General features: G+C 33.3%; 2 protein-coding genes across 2 annotated transcripts in view; both read right to left on the bottom strand.

Moving 5' to 3' along the window:
* LOC108969056 (dual 3',5'-cyclic-AMP and -GMP phosphodiesterase 11-like) overlaps nucleotides 1–23329 on the bottom strand; it is a gene marked incomplete at its 5' end in the record, with an annotated part of 65204 nt that overhangs the window by 16364 nt on the left and 25511 nt on the right. The window lies entirely within an intron of this gene.
* LOC108969095 overlaps nucleotides 1–23329 on the bottom strand; it is a 52237-nt gene that overhangs the window by 11178 nt on the left and 17730 nt on the right. The window lies entirely within an intron of this gene.

The following is a 23329-nucleotide window of genomic DNA, read 5'->3' as shown; positions in this document are numbered from 1 at the left end:
TTTTTTTTTTTTTTTTTTTTTTTTGTTGAATTTTTATTTCGATGCATCATGACTCTATCAATCAAACTAATATCGAAATGGAGACCGTTAAATTATGACAACGAGTAGAAGCTGAAGTGTGCTAGCTGTCGTTAAAAGATAAAGATTTTATGCATACGTACACACTTACAAACATACAAACACTCTAAGTGCTCAAGATCATGGCTAAAGAATCAAATAAGCGAATTTATTGTGTCAGAAGCTAGCAAACGAACCGAGGCGCATACCCAGTTCATGTGATCGAATCAGAGCAACAAATATTGAAACATTACGCACTCACGAGCGCACTGCTATCAAGAGCGGAAAGAGCAAACCAAAAGCTGCCGCCTAAATTGCTGCCGGCGGCGGTGCTTAATGCCAATGTCAGCTGCGCAGTGCGCAAGCTTACTGTATTTGTACCTATGTATATCGTTAAAGTTCAGTATGTTGCTGGTATTAGTAAGTACAGACGTAGTTATATGCATGTGTCTGCGTAAGTAATCTGCAAAGCACGAGCAACATGTGATAATAAGATTTATTATTTATTTACCATTAAATAATAAAGCTCGTAGCGGCAGCGAGAACAAATGCCGCCTATGAAGGTGTGAATGTATACTTTGTATATGTAAGTCAAGACATTAATAGATACTTAGATTATGTGTGGTAAAGTCACAGAATGGCGCGCGAATTTTACTACGCATACGTACATATTCTTATATATGCATATATATATATGTGTTTACAAAATAAATTTTAGTACAAGAATTTTGCGCAAACATAACATAATACATATGTAGATACGTATAGAAATAATGAAAAATAATGGATAATCTCTACTAAGGTAGAGAGCGTGATGAGCTAACTTATGATTAGGAAGTCAGAAATTGGCTATAATACGTATTTTCTTTTAAATAATATATGGAATAATAAACATTTGCTTTAATATAGGTTTTTTTCACAAAATCTTGAAGAAGTTAAGCAAAGAGACAACTGGTATAAGTCACATAAGCTGGTATAAATTTTATAAACTGATATATATAATAAAACACGTAAAAATACAAGCTTATTTTTATATAATTTATATGTATGTGTCAAAAAAAATTGGTATAATTTCTGTGGACAAGTATAAGGTATAACTAAACAAATGGAGATAAAAATAAGCCAATATTATTCGCTATAACTTGGAAAGTCAATCGGAAAAAACTAGTATAAATTCAGTAGACTGGTATAAACAAGTATAGATAAATAATAAGATTTGAAATATAAGCTGGTAAAAATACATGCCAACCACCATGAAAAGCCAACYGAAAAAAACTGGTATAAATTCTGTAGACTGGTATAAACAAATAAAGATAGKTATAGAATAATATAAACTACATGCTAATTTTTCTGTTAAACCTTTCAGAGTGAACCAAAACAAAATTGGTACAAATTCGTTAAATTAATGTAAACAAAAAAAGATAAATAATAAGCGCTTATAACATTTTTATGCTCCTACCACGAACAATATTTTATTGAACTCACTACATAACTTTCAAATATAAATTTTCAGACTAGAGAACAGAGCTTACAAATTAGCTAACAGTTATATCTCTGTATACATAGTATGTACTTTATTTCTGAGTAGATTTCTTATATTTGCCAAAAGAACAAAGGAAGGCTGAAAGGAAAGTGCTCAATTAATCACACAAAAAGACATTTTTAAGTCCGCAGAACTCCAAAAGCATTTGTTGGATAAAGAAATKAAGTTTTTTATCATATTTCACGTAGTTTAATCACACAAAAACTTTACCAAATATCATACAAATTCTAAAATGTGTGAATTGTAACTTTCAGCAGTTCGTTTTCTTAACGGCCACCTTATTGACGAACGACCAGCACCAACMATATTTTCCAAAACTTACTTTTCGCACATTAAAGATTTTAAAACCTACTGAATGCTTCTTTACCGCTACGTTAATATTTATAGTAAATTGTCTTTTGTTTTTATTTAATTTACCAAAATTTTTTTATATTATTTTTTCATTTTTAATCATTCATAACCTTTTTATTTCCTTTTCTATACATGGTCTTGATTTTTAACGAGTTATCGCGCCCAACAAACTGGACAAGCATTTGCCTAATTTAATAACTTAATCGACAGCTGCTAATACCGTTAATGACATATGTTTAAATGCACTTAATTAAACTGAACGGACATATCTGATGCAGATAAGGAAGATAAATTGAAATTTCTKGAATCCCAACCGAATATGGCAAGAGAAAGAACAAGATATTCGCCGCCGCCGCACAAAAAAATAACAGAAATTAGTATGACAGCCGGATAGATAAGCGGTGCTGYCGCATTGTCAACATCGTAGCCATGTTTGGCAGATAATAGTATAAACAAAATTGTGTATATAAGTTGATACAAAAGCTAAATACCAATTAAGAGGTTGTGCAAAAGAAGTACGTACTTTCATGCATTAAGAATTCATATGTAGAATTTAAATATAGTACAAGCAATATTTTTTTATTATAACTAAATTTGTCATTCCGTTTTGTTTTGGAATATTTTACCATACACTCGGCTTAAGCTTTAGATTAYCGATGACTTTATTATGCCWATTCTTTATATTTATACCAGTTRTATGTTCGAATCGTAATTATTCTGATTTTTGTGTAGAATAGACAACTACAAAGATAAGTAAAACAATATTTATCAGGCTTTGTGTATTATATCGAACCGGAGAATTTCTAATCGTATCATAGAAAACATAAAAATCAATTTGGTATAAAGTGAGCAAGAAACGCTCTATTGTGAAATTATAAGCTACTCATTAAAAAAAAAAAAAATTATATTAAAATATTCTGTTTATTGTTGAAATAACTTCACTAGACTCGGAACACATAACCGAATCAAGCTTTTTTCTGTTTTATTGGAATGTACTATTTTAGCGAGTATTCTTTTGCCACTCGCTTACAAGAGAGTGTAGCTTATACTGCAAGAGATATTGAATTAAAGATGATTAACCTAAACGAGCAATATATTCTCAAATAAASTTCGTCGAAAAATCGTATTAAATTATGTTCAACTTTACTTCTTATTGGTTTTTTTCTGCACTCATTTATTTTCAGACTTACTCGCTGGAACGGAACACATAACCTCGTTAAACATGTTTGTCATTTTTTTTTTTTTTTTTCTGAATTTCCTTATTGTAACGAGTGTTCTTTTGCAACTCGTTTAAACGAGTGTGTTGCTTATACTCAAAGAAGTATATAAGTACGAGTTAATCACCTACACGAGCAATAGATTTGCATAAAAGGTAGTAATCTAGTCATCAAATGTCAAAATAAAGAAAATACGACAGTTCGTAAAACCCCACACAAACACACCCATTACTCAGCAAACACCTAAAAGTAATAAAAAAAAATGTTGCTGAATAATTAAAGCTAAGCTAGCTCGCAGAAGTAAGCATTTTAGCATATGCTATAACATGTCTGCTTTAAAATTGAGCAGAATGAATGGACACTTTTCAATGAATGAATGTAGTAGAACTACGCCCTGTCATATACACATACTGGCACGGCAGTTGTAGTAAAATTTATGGTAGCTGATTATTGRTTATTGATACCGATTATACACATATGTAGTAGCGCTTTGTTGTTGTATTAAATAATTTYCAATATGTTATTGCATAAGAAATGTGCGTGATAAGCGGCAGATATGCGCAATTTGGGGCGAAATTTTCCATTATTCACACTTATGTATATATGTAAGTACTTATGTGCATACATACATAAACTTGCCATAACTGTTGTAAAAACGGTTTTTTTTTTTTTGTTTGTATTTTTTACTATCTGTTTCAATAGACTTTAATGGAAACCGCACTTGCCTGTGTGCGTTTTGTGTTTACGAGCGCCTAATGATCGTTAGTTAAGTTCGAATCAAGAAAATTTAGGCACAAACATTTGTTATCTAAACAGTTARGCTTGAGAATATGCACTCGCACACACACATATATTAATGACTTCTATTTAAATGTGTATGTATAATTTGAAGCGTTTATGCACAATATGTCAATGTCGCGTTTTTTCTGTTTTGTTTTTTTTTTTTGCTTTTTGTTCGTGCTGCGCCACCACAAATGACGAAGCATGTAAGTTTCCGGTCGGACGAGCACATATTTGTTACGGAAAATTACCATAAAAATGGCAAGATAATGTTTATTGAAAACATGCGATACCCCCACAGCAGCSGCAGCAGTAATATATACATATTTGCATACAAATACATATTTATACACACATGCAAGCAATCGGCTAGCAGCTGTGAGCAGGCAAATAGATGGGAGAGTTGAAAAGCCCTTGTTATCAGTTGCTGATTGGCGCCAGCACATACTGACTAGCTGACTGATTAATTGGCCGACTAACTGACCGAGCAAGTGAATGGTCGATCGCCTGAACAAGTGCTGAGCTAAAGACCAAAACAAGCACGCACACAMGCAAATAAATTGCAAATCATAAGTACATATATGCAATCAGGCTAATAACGTTGCTTTAACGCGCAATAATGTCTCAAGATCAATGACAGTTATACGCTTACCGTTAAGCGAGCAATTGCTGCAACTTGACTCTCGCACTGACTAATATACAGTGCACGAATTGTGTGCTAGAAATGTACTGAATGTACTGTAAATATGTAATGTGACGAGAAAAAGCTACAAGGTGAATGTAGCAAACGAAATTAGACCGAAGGTTCGTAGAAAGCAGAAAATAACGCGCCAAAAACGTCAGCAGAGTTTGGCAAATTAAATTTAATTTGGCCATTCGAACACGCACATCCACAAAGGTATTTATTTTTGCACTTAATTATATGCAGTTGTCTGTGTGTGTTAGCAGAAGCAAATGACCAAAGTRCTCAGCTGTCAGCTGTTAGTGCAATGAACTTTTTAGCTGGCAACAAGAGATTATGGGTTGGTGACATTGCTTGGCTAGCGAAAAGGTGCCCACAAAAGTTTAAAGGGGATTACTGGCTATCCCTTCGACTTTGGCTTAGTTAAGTGCTAAAGACATGTATTATTGGAATGGCGATGCTATTTCTTTTATGTTGGTGTGGAACGTCTAAAAATATGCTTAGTTTTATAAGTAACATACAAATTACAGGTAGACTTATCGATATCGCGGTTAAGCCAAACAGAAATCAATAAAAAATAATTTAATTCAACAAATATTCATTAAATTTTTTAATTTTTTGACAAATGCTGTTAAATAATGTTGATTTTCGCCTGGAGGTATGCATTCCAAAACAAGTGAAKCCGAAATCTTAGATGGTTCAAAAGATATGTATTGATTCATGAAAGAGTATGTGTATTTGTAAGTGTAAAATGCAATACTATTTTCTAATTCGATCAGAACTACACACCTATCATTTTATTAATTGAATAAAACTATACTTCGAGTAGAAAATAATACGGAAATTTCAGAAAATTGATAGAAATGGTAACTGTTTTTGGATTTAAAAAAAACGTATTTCAAGATAATAAAATTGCCTAAAAGTATGCTAAATGTACTCAGTTATTCGATTTAACTAATTTGTATGCTAACTGCAAATGCCCTAATTCCCTAATGGCCGCTGAAATTATTTTTTCTAATTTAATCAAAAAATCATACCTATCACTATTTGAATATCCTATTCAATTTTTAAATTTTTAGAAAAAAAATTCAATAATGTTGTAAGTCGCCTAAAAGTATGCTAAATGTAAGCAATTACACCAAAATTTTAAAKACGCTAGCCTAATCGTCGATTAATCCATATACTTATGCAAATTTCTAAAATTCCAAAACTTTTTTTCTTATTTGTAAAAAATATCACTTTCATAATACCGAAGATCGCATAAAAGTATGCTTAACTTAACGAGTAGCATCAAGATTTTAGATAAACTATCGGAAATCGTAGACTACTCTGAAAAAAGATTATGAGAAAGATGATGTGTAAAAAACCGCACTACACCATTGTAAATTGCCTAAAAGTATGCTTAACTCAAACATGAAAATCGATATTTTAACAGAACCACAAGAAATCTTCAGCAATTTCTTCAAGAGCAGACGAGCTAACAGAAAATATCTACAGATGATGCTTTGTAGGCCCTTCAGACAATTTCTTGTTCAACTAATTTTAAGATCTCTTTTAATGTTAAGAAATTGCCTAGCGCCTCAAAATCTATAAGAACATTCTTTCAAGTAAATTTTCTTATAAAATCTGCACTTGAAATTTAAACTATGTGCTTTCGCCAGAAATGGTTTATCAATAATTTTCACTATAGTCAATTTTGTATACTAAAGAGCCAGTTTTAGCAAAAAAAAATGTTGCTCAATCAAGGTTTCATGCAAAGCCAATGATTCTTTTGGGGACTAGACGCAGCTGTTGTGCTATTACAGAAATTTAAAAGTAGAATCTACTGATAACACATATAACATATAAAAATTTAGTAAAGTAGCATTATTTTATACTGACAAGAATCTGGCAATCCAGAGAACTAAGCACAAAACAACTCTCCCCCTCTTGTAAGCTTTTTCGTTAAGGAAAGTATACATAAGTATTGTGAAAACACTGACACATACAAAACTGATTGCTATATGTCATACTCTTACTTTTAACAAAATTAGCAACAATGTAATACAAAGTAAGCATAAAGTGCGCAACTYGCTTAGTGAAAACCCATTTTGAAGACAAAAACCGCAAACGCGTACTTAAACGCTACTGTTAATTCTACGCCGCTATTTCATCACTCCAATTCGCTTTGTAACAGATTAATCAATATTTTAATTGTAACTCAAATATTGACTTCCATTAAATTGTATGTACCCACAAAGCGATTGACGTCATTTACATTCAAATAAATAGTTGCATTTACGCGCTTACCAACTTACACACACCACAACACACACAGTTGTTGGCGAAAATTTTACTACGCCACCCACGCGAAAAGTAGTAAAAATCAAACAGCATAAAAAGAATAGCGTGAATTGAGATTAATTTTCACTATTTGACAACAATGACAATGAAGCGAACTGCGCTCGCCCCGCAGCTCGAAACGAAAATGTTTTTGTTTTTTCTATTTTTGTTTTTACTTTTTCCTCTAACTTATTTAATTTTTTTTCAGTTTTCTTTTCTTTTTTTTTTTTTGTGACAACCACGCCACCGTATTGCCGGTTATTTGTCAAGCGACGGGTGTCATGACTTGACGTCATTCAAGCGGCGTCAGCGGCAGCGACAATCATAAGCAAGTTTCGTAGGAAACGAACAAAAGGTGATATCGACTAACACTTGAAGATAAGTAGGGGAATTGGGGGGACTTTAGTGCAGCAGCCGTCAATTGTCCAACTGGTCATGAGGTGGTAAACTTTGAACGGGCAAAGCATCCGCAATGACATCAGCGCATTTGCTTRTCTATAACAACAATAATATGAACTCATTGAAGGACTGAGCATATATTTTGTATTTGTTGACCTTCTCACCTTTCTTCAATGCGCAATCATTCATGGCGTTATTCATAAATTTACCCAGTTGAAATAAGCTGAATATGTGGATGAAGTGCTGACAGATAGCAAGAGAGAGAGAGAGAGAGAGAAAGAGATGTAATGGTGTCAGCAATGTTATGTAGTTGSAAATACCTATTGACTCTTTTTTGCATAATTAGCGTATTTAGTTTAGAGAAATGATAATAAAGTTATTTTTTTATATATGATTTATTTATATATGACGTTGGTTTAGAGATCAGTCGAGATGAACCCACTGCTTTTGATCGCAATAAGTTTAATAAGCCTAAGTGGTAATGACCTTTTTGTAAACACAATAGAAGTGATACCTTTATGTATGCGTGCGTGAAGTTAAATTAGAAATACGAAAAAAAATTTTCGACTACACAATTTATAGAAATTTCGTCCAGCTTTAAATGTCTTGATATGTGATATTCACCCACGAAAGAAAGTCATGAGCAATGAAAATACGAAGAACCTAAACCAGATCAGAATTAAAGCTGCTCATGATAAYATATATGAAACTTGCCACATGTCAACGCGCACAAATGTAGGMAATGTTTCAAAGTACATAAGTTGCYTCMGTMTTAAAAACTTTCATAGTAGGTTCTGGTATAAATATATCAAAAAACCTTGCTAATGTAAGAGATGGGAAAGAAATGTGATTTAGACATGGTTACAATTAAAAACTGAGAGCTTATTTACTTTGAATCGCTTTTAGGGCGAAAGCTGAAACTTCMGGGGATGTTTGCAAAACATAAAATAAATTACAATATGGTGATAAACTAAAATTTCCTGGTCGCTAAAGCTTTATTCTTCAAACAAAAGAGCTCTAAGGCTTATATCAAAGTTTTTCTCATTGCGCCTAAATGTAGACAACGTTTTACGGTATTTTCGATAATACATTTCATAAACAAAACGGACAATATAGTCGATAGTAAAGAAAGTAACATCTTTCTATCTTCAAATTGCGCCAAAATGCGATTAATATATCCCTTAAATATCTATATCAAAYCTGGTGTTTAAATATGTTGATACTAAGAGCTAAGGGAGACCTGCGAATACCCAATAATCCCGCTTAAGAAGTGATTAAAAATTTCAAATATATTTTCTTTAGGCCAAATTAGTTGCAAATAGAAAAGCCCTCAAGTTTTAGAGCGCTTCAAATAAGGAAGATTTTCTGTTCTTTTCAAAGCTTTTAGATCACTACGCCTAGATGTAGGCAACATTTTTAATGAACTTTTCTCAAAATTTACTTAAATTAGATTTAACTCACACACGCATCAAAATGGTATGAAACAGAAATTCTATTTGAATAAAAATCACAGTGCAAGTTGGGCGTCCCACTGAACATATCAACAATTACCGGAAACAATTGAGAATTTCCATTGCATACTTTCACTCACTTTTGGTGAAATACACTCTCTGATATCGCTTTAAAATACTTTAACATATTCCACCATTAACATAATATATTTTCCGAACACAATATATATACAATTTCAAACAATMAGTTTTTAGTCCACAAACTGTACTTTTACCTCATCGAACGGCAAAGAATGCTAATTGTATATTGAAGTGGCAATCAAAAGCTTCGATAAACGCCAATTCGTTGGAAACACGCGAAAGTGTAGTGTTGATTTTCCGCCTATATCCACATACATACATACAGGAGGACACTCAGAAAAGCCATTTGTAGGCCAAACAACGACATGATTGCTGATTGCTGACGCTACAAATGCACACAGCGAAAACAGAGACATTGTATATGTGAGAGGGTGTTTGTATAACTGTGCCCGTGCCGCCCACATGCCAATCTAAAAGAGTTGGTAGTGCGATTAAGCGATTGAAAGTATTATATCTATACGCTCTCGCTTCGTATAGAACATGAAGGCTAGGCTGGGCTACACCAATGCAGAACAAATACACTTCGTTGCGCAAATTTGTATATTTGACGGTGTTTTATCATGGGCGCACCATATGTTGGCACTTGCACGTGTAGCCGTGCTGATTGCAGCAAATTGGCACGCAAAACCAGTTAGTCAGCCAAGCGCAAGTAGACAAGTAGACTTTTAGGCAGCAGCGCGCACAAAAACAACACAACTGTAATTGCCAAGATGCATGTTGTTGTAGTTAGTTGAAAAAAGAGAGCAAAAACGCAAAAACACGGCGACAAACCGCAATTTCGTGTTCGACAATTTCGGCTTCCTCATTTTAAATTTGCGGTTACGTTGTTACGTTGTTGCCATTCAGCCCGCCCACTTGTCCCCCACTACTATACTTTGCAGCCGTAAAAGAAATGTATGGCGTGCTTTATTCTGAAATAAATTTTTGTCTTATACAATGTAGATAGGTGTGCTTTTAATAAGTACTTAGTATTCGTGCAACCAATTGTCGTAACGCAATTGGCAAATTTCACAGTCACGAAGCGAAAGTGCACGAATTATTCAGCAGATACTGCTCATTAATACGCTGTGGAGTCGAAAATAAACAGCTGATTTGTTACGCTTTTAGCCACTGACACTCTTAAGTGCACTACTGCCAGCTGAGGTACAGAGTAAAATAGTTTTYAAATAAATTCTCTAATGAAAATTGKCAAATTATTTATAAAAGGTGAAAAAAATTTCGAGTTGAAGGGTATAATTGAAATGAATGCTTTTTGAAATACATATCGGTTAAGTACTAAATGTCAGTAGGTCGAAAGAGTTGCTGGATATGRAAAAGTCATCAATTGGAGGTATCAAAACTGCAGATTAACGAGAATGACGAGACTATACGATTACTATAACAAACGTYCGTCCGACTGCCTGTCTGTCTGTACAGCCGTCGCATAAAAGCTCTCTTGGAAAGTTAGGTTAAGTTATGAGGAATATYAATTGAATAACTTAGAATGCCGGTCCACTGTGTTACCTAAAACTSCTATAAGATGGAACAAAAAACCCTCAAAAATCGAAAAAACGCTTGGAACCGATCACAAATTTCTTGAGACGGCTAATGTCAGTTTCGTCGATATCTCCTGGTTAACTGAAGGTAAGACTGCTGAGATCCGTCAACCTCTGCCCACCAAAGGCTGCACAATGAAGGCGAATGTATGAATGTATGAATGATACTATATCACCCTCTTTCATATACSTTACGTCCGTAATACTTTTGGACCTTAACGCTTGAATGCCAACTAGACTGTGTCCAGTAAAAGTCCTTACGACTGCAACAAGATGAACTTTGCTATGGGTAAGTAGTTCAGAAGATCGTCTGCGCTCTACTTTCTTAGAAAGTAAAAACAGAAACTTACTGCACACATTTTTTGTCAGTTTGCAAAATTTATATCAAAATTTCATCAACACACTATAAAATTCTTTCAGTATTCGCATTAACAATGTTTTTGTTTTTTTTGGAATTTATTTACAATAAAAAAATGCAAATACGAATTTTTTCAATTTTTGAAATTGCATCTTTAAAGATGTCACAACTAGCAAGCAAGCCACGTGTCTACACTTTGTTACACACAAACTTTTATATTTTTCGCTTTTACAACCAAATTTGGTTTCATCAAAATGTAGCACCGTTCCATGGAACATGTCAGAAACACATTTAGATAAAATGTCTTGATAAATAAACATGTCTGTGTTTCAGTCGGTGGGAACTAAACGAAAAGAATGTCTACTAAAGAATAGGAAATTTTAAAGCGCAGCGAATAAATAGAAGAAAAATACATCCATAAATATTGCATTGTCTGCCCGTATTGTCACGGAAAATCATTAAATGAACCGAAATGCCAATGCTATTCAAACTGTCAATTAAAATTGAATGAATTATTCGCATATGATAGCTTTGTTCATTGATGAATGGCTAATTTCAAGGCGTTGTCTGTAATGGCAATTGGGAATTTCTGAAACTGGCGGCGCAGCAAACTAAGGAAATGAAATGTACAGTAATATGGCAATAAACACTAATGKAATGAAAAAGGTGCGGTTTAAAAAGTCAGGAAAAGAAGAAATAAGATTATTAATTTCAATTTCAATAATTTTTATATTTTATTATATTGACCTGCTTGATGGTTTACACTGCATTTGCAACTAAATTTAATGCGCTTTGAAGTAATTATCAATGTTCAGTGGGTTGTGAACTTCATATGCGGAAATTGAAAATGTGCAATGAAGGTTGAATTTATTCACTGTAACAGTAAATATTGGAAGCAAAAAGCGACGGGAAAGGRGGTTTATATAATATTTTTAAAATAAACCAAATTAACTTACGATAACAAAAAATTCATCAAAAAAATAATATTTATTATTAACTAGATTTTAATATAMAGTGACAATATAAATTAAGTTCAGAGCTGTAGTGTGTTAGAAAAATTTTGGAAAATCATTTTTTAGAAATATTTTCATCATGTTAAATAAAATATTTTCTGAAAATCAAATTTCGAACTTTGTTCTATAGTTTAATTTACTGCTATTGAAGACGATTTTCTGMATTTTKTCAACAACAACAACAACGATTTGCTGATATTTGTAGAACTCCTCGGACCTTTATAAAATACCGTTATAGTTCTCATCTATAATTCTGTCTTTTAACCGACACTTTTAGAAATTCAACTCAACACCAAATAATGTTCAATGATATATTCATTGAATTGGTCTGTTAAATTGGTTRGTTAAAAAAGTATTAAAAAAAGTAATTATATTATTATTCAAACTTTTATTATTCTATTTAAAAAAATTATTATGAAAATTAATTTAAAAAATTAATAATAATTAAAAAAAATTAATATTAATTAAAAAACAAAGCACTTAAATGAATAAAAACTCAGTAAGCAAAAGTTAAAAAATTTCAGTGGAATCAAATTTTTTAGTAAAAGTAACATTTTTTAAATAAAATTAATTTTTTTAATTAAAAATCGCTTCCAAAGCCAATTCAACAATAATTTCACATGACAGCTAAAATAAGCTACAACAATAAGAACACACCTACTCGTGTATGTATAATTAACTGTATTGTCAGCGCGACACAACAACAACAACAGCAATAACGGCAGCGGTAGTCATTAATAAGAGTTTGCTACTCGTGGTGCAGCAGTGCGTATGAGTAATTTTGCACTAAGGCAAATGACACTTAAATATAATTACAACATTTCGTTGCACGAGTGGGCGCGCGCTGACTTACACTCGAGCATGCATACAGATGATTACAACATTTCGTTGCACGAGTGGGCGCGCGCTGACTTACACTCGAGCATGCATACAGATGTGAGCGACTAAATGACTATTTGGCACGTGAGTGATTTCACAGTGCRAAAATAAATTTTGCAATGTAAAATTGCAAAAATGCATGACTGCCTGCCGAAGACGCGTGTGGGTTGATGTATGTACGTATGCAGGTGTGTGCGTTGTGAAGCATTTGTCAATGACACATGCCACAGCAATTATTGTCACACATGCGACGTGTGGTATGTGCCGCACAGAATGCAAGCAAATACATTTCTGCAACAGTTAATGAAAAGTTGACAAATTCGAGCGTRCGCGTAAACAAATGATGGTGGAAAAAATGCTGACTAAAAAGTGAGAAAAGGAAACTTGAGAATACAAAACTGTGAAGCATAAGTTGCTACGACAAAGTAGTTGACAAGTGCTGCTGCTAACTTGGTTGTCAGCTGCATGCAGTGGGGCGAAGACGCTTGCAACGTTCGCTGAATAAAGGTTGCTTAGTATATATGTATGTGTGTGTGAGTATGTGGTTGTTGAATACTTGGCACTTATTGATTTTGTTGCGCACACTTGGCAACTTTGTACGTCAAAAGATGTGGATATGAAGAGATTCGACATACGTGCCTGTTCACCCGTACACCACGCCCGCAAAAATTACTTGAACACTTTTAATATTTTTTCAAAATCTGCAACGTAATTTTTGTTCTTATTTTCATTTATTTTTAATTTTACGAAAGCTCATTATGGTTTGTTTATTAGCAACAACTTGTACGCCCACAGCATAGCCCACATGTTTATACTAGTGAAAATATGTAAACAATAACAYTAAAAACATACTGAAAAGCAAACAAAGACAATTAAATTCGGCATTATAAAACTTTTATTTCTTTTTACGATTTTTTATATTTTTTAAATATTTTCGTTTTATGTGAAAATAATGRATTTTTTTGTTGTTAATATGTTTTTTCTGAAATTGAGATTTAATTTTTTTTATTTTTGTTTATAAAAAATAAATTGTTTGTTGTAATTATTATTTTTTTCTTTGAAATTCTGATTTATATTTGTAAATCTAAATAAACAGCCACCTGTGATCTAAGGCTAATACAAATTTTTTTGAAATGGAATATTAACAAAGAATTTAGCGAATAGCTTTTTTTATATACAAATAAATATTTTTTAATAAAAGCATATTTTTGAAATCATATTATAATGACATTATATAAACATTTCCCCCACATTTTTCCCGTTTCCTTCACTCCTCTCCTGCAATCAACCGCATAAGCGCTGACAAATATGATGGAACGCGAAAGTTGTCTTCTGCCAAAAGCTTATTTTCGTACTACAAACACACCTATTTATATACAGTAAAGCAAACACACCCACCACAAATCGTAAAACAACTGAAGAAAATGGTTAAGARGAAGCTGCAAATAGAATCACCGAAAATAAGGCGTGAATATGTAAATTATTTGCGTCATCGCTGCCAAAGTGCATTCGTTTAGATTTTTGACTTTTTGCACTTTGTTTATAAAATGAAATATATATAACAACAAATACAACTACAACAAAAACAAAATTAAAGATAGCTAGCTACGTCAATAGTTAYGATTAGTTGCAATGCTTTTCCTCGAAATGCGACGCTTGAACTTCGTCCTTACAAAATAGATTTGTTTTTCTTTCTCAAATAAAAATGGCAAACACAATAGTTCCCCGAAATGTGAATGAATATGCGTAAGCATTTAAAAATAGTGTGCACTAATCATGCAATTGAATTCTAGCGCTATGCATATACATTTGTTTAAAAGGGTACAAGATTCACCGTTGTATGCCGTGGCGTATGAGTAATCTCTGGAGTGCATATGCAAATTTATTGCTGGAAAATTTYCATTTCCGTTAATAAATATGTGGAAAATGTAGAAAACATAGGGAAAACGGGGAAAAATAGAAACAGCGTTACAGCGAAAATGCTTACTTTTCCAAGTAATTCATAGTTGAGAGTAAAATAATAGAATATACTTGTAAGTGCAATAAATATTGCCCCCCGCAAAGTTGTTAACTCTGAAAATATTGATGATTTTTATCTACGGTGCATCAAGGTAAGGCGGAAATAATTAAAAAATTTCMGTCACATTATTTTTAATTGCTTCTAACAAATGTGAGATTTAGTATTCTTTCGGCAATTGCTCTTATGTAGAGACATACTAAAGCAAGCAGATATTTATTTTTAAGTTTTTCATATAGAAATTGCACAGGTTGGGCATAAATAACTTTTTAATAGCGCAGCTCTGATCTATTTTAATAGCCAGTTCTTTGAGGTAAGCATTTCAAAAACAAATCTCACATAATTTTTTTTTTTTCATAAAAGTGATAAATATGCTTGAGTACCTCTTTTCTTGCGTTGTTTTTGGTTTTTAAACTCAATTTGATTCGAAATRTTTGCTGGGGATCAAATTTCAGTAGCTTTACATACAAAAATGTATGGTTGGTTTCATTGAAATGTATAATTTTGCAACTAATTTCCATAACAAGAAAGGTGTTGACTTTTATACACAATCATTTAAGCGAAATTGTGGATCAAAAGCAAAAGGCAAAATGTATGCAAACTACGCGCTTCTGACGTGCAACATAACACTTTTGCACAGACACACGCGCAAAAACACTCACACACATGCACAAAGTGTAACGTAGAAAGTGTTAAAGTTATAAACCATATTAAATAAGATACGAAATAAGTGCTTTATATTTGGTTAATAATTTATTTCTCTTTTTTTTTATCGGCAGACGCCAAACAGTATTGACGTCAMAATAAACAGACGCGAACCGAGGCGATAGCAATAAAATTTTGGCCAAGCGCAAAAATTAGCATATACGGAATTGTATATATGTATATATATATATGTACTGTATTTATATCTATGCAATAGATATATAATATACATATTTGTGTAATAAATGTATATGTATGAGCATTTAAGTAGGCCTTTAGTAACAATTTTATAGGCGATTTCAAGCAAAGCTACAAGGCATTTCTGTGTGTAAGCCATTAAAAGGCGGAAAGAAGTGGTAAAAACGCGAAACAGCTGGTGCCAGTGTTGGGTGTTAAGCAATTGTTAATTCCAATTCGTGAAGTTTTCAAATAAAAAGCGTTAATTATAGCACCCTAATATGATTTGGAAGTCCAAAAACATGCCTTTGTAGTATGAATATATATATATATGAATATGTATATAACTTTTTTATATTTTATTTTATAGTACATTTAWATATTTGAACGCGTGTTCTCCTGAATTATATCAAAATTCACACTTCATTCAAGAAAGCACAAGATTGRAGATACTATAAGAGACCTGCATCAGTTTAGTAAATATGACTGTAAATTTCGGACTGAAAATCGMTACGGACCTTATCTTGTTACACACATTAATAAAATGTGTCTCTCTGCAGGAAAAAAGATAAGAGCTGTAATTCAAATATACAGCCAACAGATTATGAGATGTTGTTCTGAACATACTGTTCAACAATATGCAGTCCAGGGAAACAAAACAAGGAAGACAATGTTTATACGAGGACTATTTCGTAGCCCGAACCGATTTTTGTAGGCGATAGAACGACGAGGAAAGATGAAGGGAGCGTGCTGCTCATGCTCTGTTCTAAAAGAGCGACACTCATTGGGATTTTGCTGAAATTGCGTGACAAAGAGAGTCCTCGTCTGAACGCTGTCGAACATATGACATTGAAAATACAATACAAAACAAAAACTATCTTCTACTTTACAAACAACGAAATTGCTTGTCAGATACGAAAACTCAATACAAATCATTACATTGCAAGGAAAAGCTGACAAAATCACCTTAGAAATGGCGTGTTTGTTGCTGTCTTTCTGCTGATGATCCGAAAAAAAAATGACAAACACAACTTGAGCATTATATGAGTAGTATATGGAAATAATCGCTCGARAAAACAAATAACTAGCTACCTGTAATATATCTTCTAACTTAATATTATAAATGCATTCTTGAGAATTAGCCATGACAACATAACTTCAAGTAACAAAACTTCAATTTTAACCATATCTTATTGGCTTATATAATTAAAGTTTAAAATAAAAACCAACCACATTTAAATGTTGYGAAATAAAACTGAAAACTTGCGCCATTTATTTATCATCCACTTTCACCCACGAGCTAATCTTAAAACGCGCCACTAACTACCAGTTACATACGTACTATATATAAATGTATGCTTTTATGTCTTAACGCCACAGTTAAGGCCTCAAAGCGTCGCGTTGGGCTAGCTTTAAAGAGCGCGTAGCAAACAAAGGACGCTGGTTGCAAAGTGTCAGGCGTGGTGTGAAACGAGCAACTAGCAGGCATTCATAAGTAGCGTAACGCTTTCTGCTAATGGCTGCTGGCTGTTGGCCTAGACACCATGTCGGTGAATTGCCTCACATACATATATATCATATATATATATATGTATTTGATATACAGCGTTGCTTGTGAGCACGTGTGTTTAAGCTGCGCATATATTTGCTTTTGCCGAGCAGGCGACGGAAAAATCTACGCGATTTGTTGACTAAATTTGCGCTAAAAATGTAGAACACCGCAGATACCTACGCATAATTGTAGATTTTAGGCGAAAGTTTATCGAACGAATGATATTTCTTTAAGCTTCTACAAAAGTTTCAGTTTGTTCTCACACTCTGTGCTCGAAATATTATTATTTTTTTTTTTATATAAACTAATTTTTTCATGTTTTCGTCATTTTTTTGTTTTCATTATATTTTTTTCATTTATTTATTATTATTATTTTTCGCCCGTGTATATCTCTATTTACCTCTTATCAGGTTTTTATTTACTCTTTGTATTTTCTAATTTTATTTTGCAGCCAGCGGCACTAATAAAGTGTTAATTTACGCTTAGACTGCGAAAGTTTCAGACATTAGACTAATATTATGATATTATGCTCAGCAGTACACAGTTTACCGAACCTATTTAAATTTGAGGCTGCAAATTTGTCAGTTAGTATTAAAATAAATTCTTTAGCTGGATTCTACGTAGTTATTATTAAATTTAGCTATATAGCAATTGGCTTTCGTTTTCTTGCAGCCATAAATACAGCCCGTATGTTTAAACGTCTTGAATATTCTAGCATATTTTTCATATAGCTAGACGATCTTTCTAAGCCCGCAACACTTTTAAACTTACTGGTTATTCCCAATTAAGAAACCCGACCCAAAGTTGCTAAAATATCACTGGAAAAAGCTAGATCAAAAAAAGTCAACAACGTATAGCGCTAATAAGTTCTTTATTTGGCCAAGTATCTCTGACGAAAGTTGACCATAAGAATTTTCAATAATACATAGCGAAATCTAGGTCTTCATATCTGAATAGATATCCCATTTTTCAAATGCTGAAATTGCTTGCCAAGTACAAAAAATTTATAGAGTCATTACATTTCTAACAAACTCTCAAAATGAGTTCCTAAATGTCGTTCTAGATACAGAATACTCTAGACCGATTATCGGAAAATTATTGATTACTTCCGAATACAAAGGGAATAGTCTCGATTTATTTTTAACTTTCGAATAATAAGTTTCTATTTCTATTTATGTTATTTATAAGTATTACTAATTAAGCGGTTAAATCATCGATGGTAGGTGTCTTTGCTAAGTGCGCTSACGTCGTCGCGGATCAAATAAGGATATTAAAAATAGATTCTTACATAGGAAAAAAATAAATTTGGTTATTCATAAATACATTCATTGATTGAGCACTTTCATAAAGCCCCAAGAAACTTCAAAATAACAACCGTTAGCCCGTTAAAGCCTCGCCTAAAAGCGCTGAAGTGACGTCAGCACAAGGGTGAGTCAAATGACCCAAGATAAGTGTGCGAAAGCATAGATTAAAGCAGAATATATAAAATGATTTAATTTAAAAAACAAACAGATATATAGGCTAGGCTAGATATTTTTTAAATAAAAAAATCCTAGCAGGATGAAACCCATCGGAAACGAAAGATAAAATAGCCAGTATAAAAGGAAAACTAATTTACGGGCGATTTGAGGTTTCGAAAGGGAAGGGGAGGAATGTGGTTGAATTTTCAAAGATGAATAATGGTTTATCTCGTAGCAATACAGAGACAGGTACAGGAAAAAGTTATATGGCAATGTTGTAGGTTATGAAAAAGTCTATAATTTTTGTATAAAGACCTTTATCACATGACCACAAATTTTTTGTGAAAATTTTAAATAACCAGGATTTTGGATTCTTTTTCTTATTTGTATATGGTATATATTTTTTTCTTTCAAGAAATTTAGAGGAAATTTATTGTACTGTGAAAATTTCAATCTACTGTAATTTATTTATATTYTTTCTTCTAAACTGGTCTAAAACAATAATTTCTCTCAACAAAACTTCAAAGTTTTTCAGAGAAAATAGCAATTCCCACTTATCTCCTTTCTAACTCAYGCACCACAAGTTAAGAAGTCTTCAAATTGCCTTGTCATTCTCACTTCAAACAATACATTACTGAGCGCAAGATCCCGGCGCCCCCAAATTTTGCCAATTTCTGCTTTGTTCGTTGTGGCTTAAACCAAATTAACTGAGAAAGTTAGTGCTGCCGCAGTGTTTGCAATTTCAATTACGTTCCATATATATGTATGTGTGTGTGTGTGTGTCAACATACCGCCACTGAACGACTGCATTACCAAAGCTGCCACACAAATACGCCAGTATCTCTTACAAGCCACTTGCAACACCAGCAACAAATTGCCCGAAAGCTTGCAGACAATAGCCATTCCTGAGTTGATACACTCGTAAGTCGGGCATTGTCTTGCACTTGCAACAGTTGCGAGCTRAGTGAATGGAGAAAAAAACATGGCGAAACTTTTAATTGCGAATTGTGAATTGAAACGGAAATACGTAAGACGCAAGTAAGCAGCTCGTAAATTCTGCACTGTAGGGCGGCGCTGCAAGCGGTGGAGTGACGCCGCAGCATCACGCATGCTTTGCAAAAGTTGTGCAAATAAACATGCCAGCGAGCAGATGACCGACTTGATAGTCGCACAACAAGCTGTAAACGAAAATTAAGAAGAAGCACATGAAGCAGAAGAAGAAGAAAAGTAGACTTGGTACAGCTGCGAGTACGCAAGAGATAAACTTCTWTTATTGCCGCCGCTTGCAGCAGCTGATGTCAACAGTTGGTGGCTGCTTGCACTGGGTAATAACACTGTAACACCCAGTCAATCACTCGACTGCTTTCTGTAGTTTGTTTATTTTTGTGCGAAATTTTCGTAATATTTCATATTTAGTATGTAAATAAATTTGAAAAACAGTTTGAGCGTTTGGACTTGCCAGCAGGCGATTTCTGCTTTTGTTATTATTTTCAGGAATTGATACTTTTGAGCGTGTATGTGTGTGTGGGTGTGTTTATTTGTCTTGATTAAAGTAGAAAATTTCCATATAGGAAATTATTCAGCGCCAACTATTTGCAGAAGTAATTTACATTATTTGGCGCAATGCACAAAAACAAAATATCATTCTGTTCTCGGTTSTGTAAATAAAATAACGAAATTGAGACAAATTCGCTGTAATTCACTTGTCAATTTTTTTTTTTTGGTTTTTTTTTTTTGTTTTTTACTTGTATGATCGCACCCAGAAAGCTGGGCATATTTACCGAGCAAATAACTCTTATTATAAATATTTAAATAGTTGAATAGCAAGTTTAAATAAATTTGTTATACGGAAATGTGAACATCACAAATAACAACAAATATGCTACAATAAAATTAATAATAACAGTAAATATTTGTATAAAGGGAAATAAACATTTTACGATTATTGTACTTAAATGCATATGAACTGGCAGTAAAAGCTAATAAGAAAATGCAATGTATCAAAGCTATGATCCCCTTTATAGGGGCCTTAAATGACATGAACTCGATAGAAGAGACTATAGGAACATGATGGGAATACTATGGTAACYACTCATTATCTGGTGGCGACACACATAGAATGGGGCTGACAAATCGAGAAGACTGCAGGATAAGCATGGAATAATTATTATTGACTACTTTAAAAAATGAAAGACCATTAACAGTGACCTCTACAGAGCGTTATTGGACCGTCTGAAGAACGAAATCGCCGAAAAACTACCGCGCTTTAAGTATAAAATAAAGTGTCATTTTACCAAGACAATGCACCATGTTACAAGTCAGTGAAAATAATGGCAAAATCCATGCATTGGGCTCAAATTAATTCCGTAATTTCCACAGATGTGGCCCCGGCAACTATTTCCTGTTATCAGATCTCAGAATGTTCGCTGAGAAAAATTTTGTCGAGTGAAGAGGTGATCGCCGATACTGAGGCCTATTTGAAAGCAAAGTACAAATAATACCACAAAAATGGTACCGAAAAGTTGGAGGAATCAGTGTACCACCCTTGAAAGAAAGCAAGTTGAATACAARATTTAAATTTGAAAAAAAAAAAATGTTTCACTATGATAGACCGGAGACTTTTCAATTGACCTGTTATATAAAATTCTTAACAGGAGATACAAAGTGAATATAAAATCTGTTTTTAAGTGGAAGTAATAACTCCAAGTGCACGATGGAGAAATCTGATTATGTCTATGAAACTTTGACTTCTATAATAATAATTTATCTATTAACCATCTGAGAAATAGAATATTTTGCGAATAAAACGTCTGGTCTGCGCCCGAAAATATGTACAGTTTCCTGCAGAGCATTGTGGTTGTATTCTGCATTACCCACTAAGACATTGTTCATAWTTTTAAAAAATATTTTAGAAATATATTAAAGKATTTSGAATWTGCTTTCGTCCGTATAAAAAATATTTTCAGAGAAGTTTACAGCTTGATTTGTACACTTTTTTGCCAATTCAAAGCGCTTCTATTGAATCGCATTTGATATGTGAGCATAGTATAAGGTCAAGGAACTACTTGAAATATTGATTCAGAAATAAAAAGTAAACTCTGCTTAAGTTCTGAAAAYAGTTACTGGGAAAACGWCRMRGTAGATTTACTAAAGTTACAGCTTAACTTTTAACACAGAATAAAATAATGAAAAATGTCTACACTTTATTTTCAGTATTGTTTAATAATTTAAAATCGATAAAGGGAGACAAGCCTGTAGTTGTTTATTTTCCTTATTTCCACGCGATTGTCACTTTCCTTTCGACAAACATTTCTGATTGCATTCTGCAATTTTGTGCGACGTCAGCGCAAGACGACACCACACGCGCGGTAGCAGGGTGACAAGCCGGCAAGGCGACAAGGGAAGCCAGACAWTGCTTGCTGCATACACAATCAACCGACTTGCACACGCTTACAGTTAAGCATTGCATTTTTGAAATATAATGTTTTTGTTTTTGTTTTCATTGACGTCTTTTTGTAGTTGTCGTGGTTGTTGTTGGGTTTTGTTTCTGTTTTCTGTTTTCTTTTCATATTTTCCGTTTGCTTTGTATTTATGCAATTTTCCTGGTATGCGGCAACGCCGAGTTCATTCACTTAGCCACAGGCGCCCCAACATTGCTCTGCTATATTTTTTTCAATTTTGTTCCATTTCTTCATTTTTTGCATTATTTTGTATATTTTTTTAACAAGAGCGTGCGAAACGTGTCAGTCACACTGACAACTTGGCACAAGCGAGGGCACAAGCGCTGATTGCTGCTGATAGTACACTTTTGCAGCGATTGGTGTTGCCACAGTCGTCACAACAATGCACACACACAGAGACGCTGCGCTGAGTTAGATATAATATTATGGATTGTGCACGTCCCGGGGGAGTGCAGTAGAAGAAAACATTGGAGGTTTTGAAGTGTGGCGGTTTGTGGAAAGTGTGCGGATAGTATTCAAAAGCGTTTTCGAGAGGCACAAGGAAACAAAGTGTTTAAAAAATATTTAAAGAAGAACATTTTTTTTTTTTTTGTTTTGACGGTGCAAAATATAATTAAAAATATAAAATTTTCAAAAATTACAAACGCTTTTCAAAATTCACAATCAAGATCTAACTTCCGCCATTCAACTTATAAAGTACTACAGTACAAGGCATTAGATTCCACTTTTTTGCGCTTAGAACAATCCCTAGCGAACACACCCCAAGCATAGCAATTGATTAGATAAGGCACTCACACTCCAAGCTGGTATTTACTTCTACAGTCTCACAAGCGTCCCCGTTGTCGCCATATATCCGCTCYGACAGAAACGATAGCTCGTATAAAWCGCTGAGCGATGTCTACTCTGACTCTCTACACTATTCTAYACGCTCTTGTCCTAATCTTTCAAGTGTGTTGACAATGACATACGCTTGTATAAATAAATATAACGGTCAAAAGCGAGAAGTTTTAAGTCAGTTTCTACAATAACTTACAGCCTTATCATGTGTAAGAATAATGAAAGTAATTTATAGAAGAGGCAGGTCTAGGGGCGTGATTTTATGTCATATTTTTGTCTGTTTTTACTATGCGAACGAAAAATGTGTGGCAATAATTTATTCAGAAAAGATTGGATTTAAAAACTTTTAAGTTAAAATTTAATTTAAAATTTACTAAAATTTAATCTTATTT

This window comes from Bactrocera latifrons, unplaced genomic scaffold (assembly GCF_001853355.1).
Source record: "Bactrocera latifrons isolate USDA-ARS-PBARC rearing strain unplaced genomic scaffold, ASM185335v1 scaffold_24, whole genome shotgun sequence".
In the NCBI taxonomy this organism is placed as follows: domain Eukaryota; kingdom Metazoa; phylum Arthropoda; class Insecta; order Diptera; family Tephritidae; genus Bactrocera; species Bactrocera latifrons.
The sequence above is the reverse complement of the archived record's forward strand: the minus strand, read 5'-3'. Positions and strand labels throughout refer to the sequence as shown.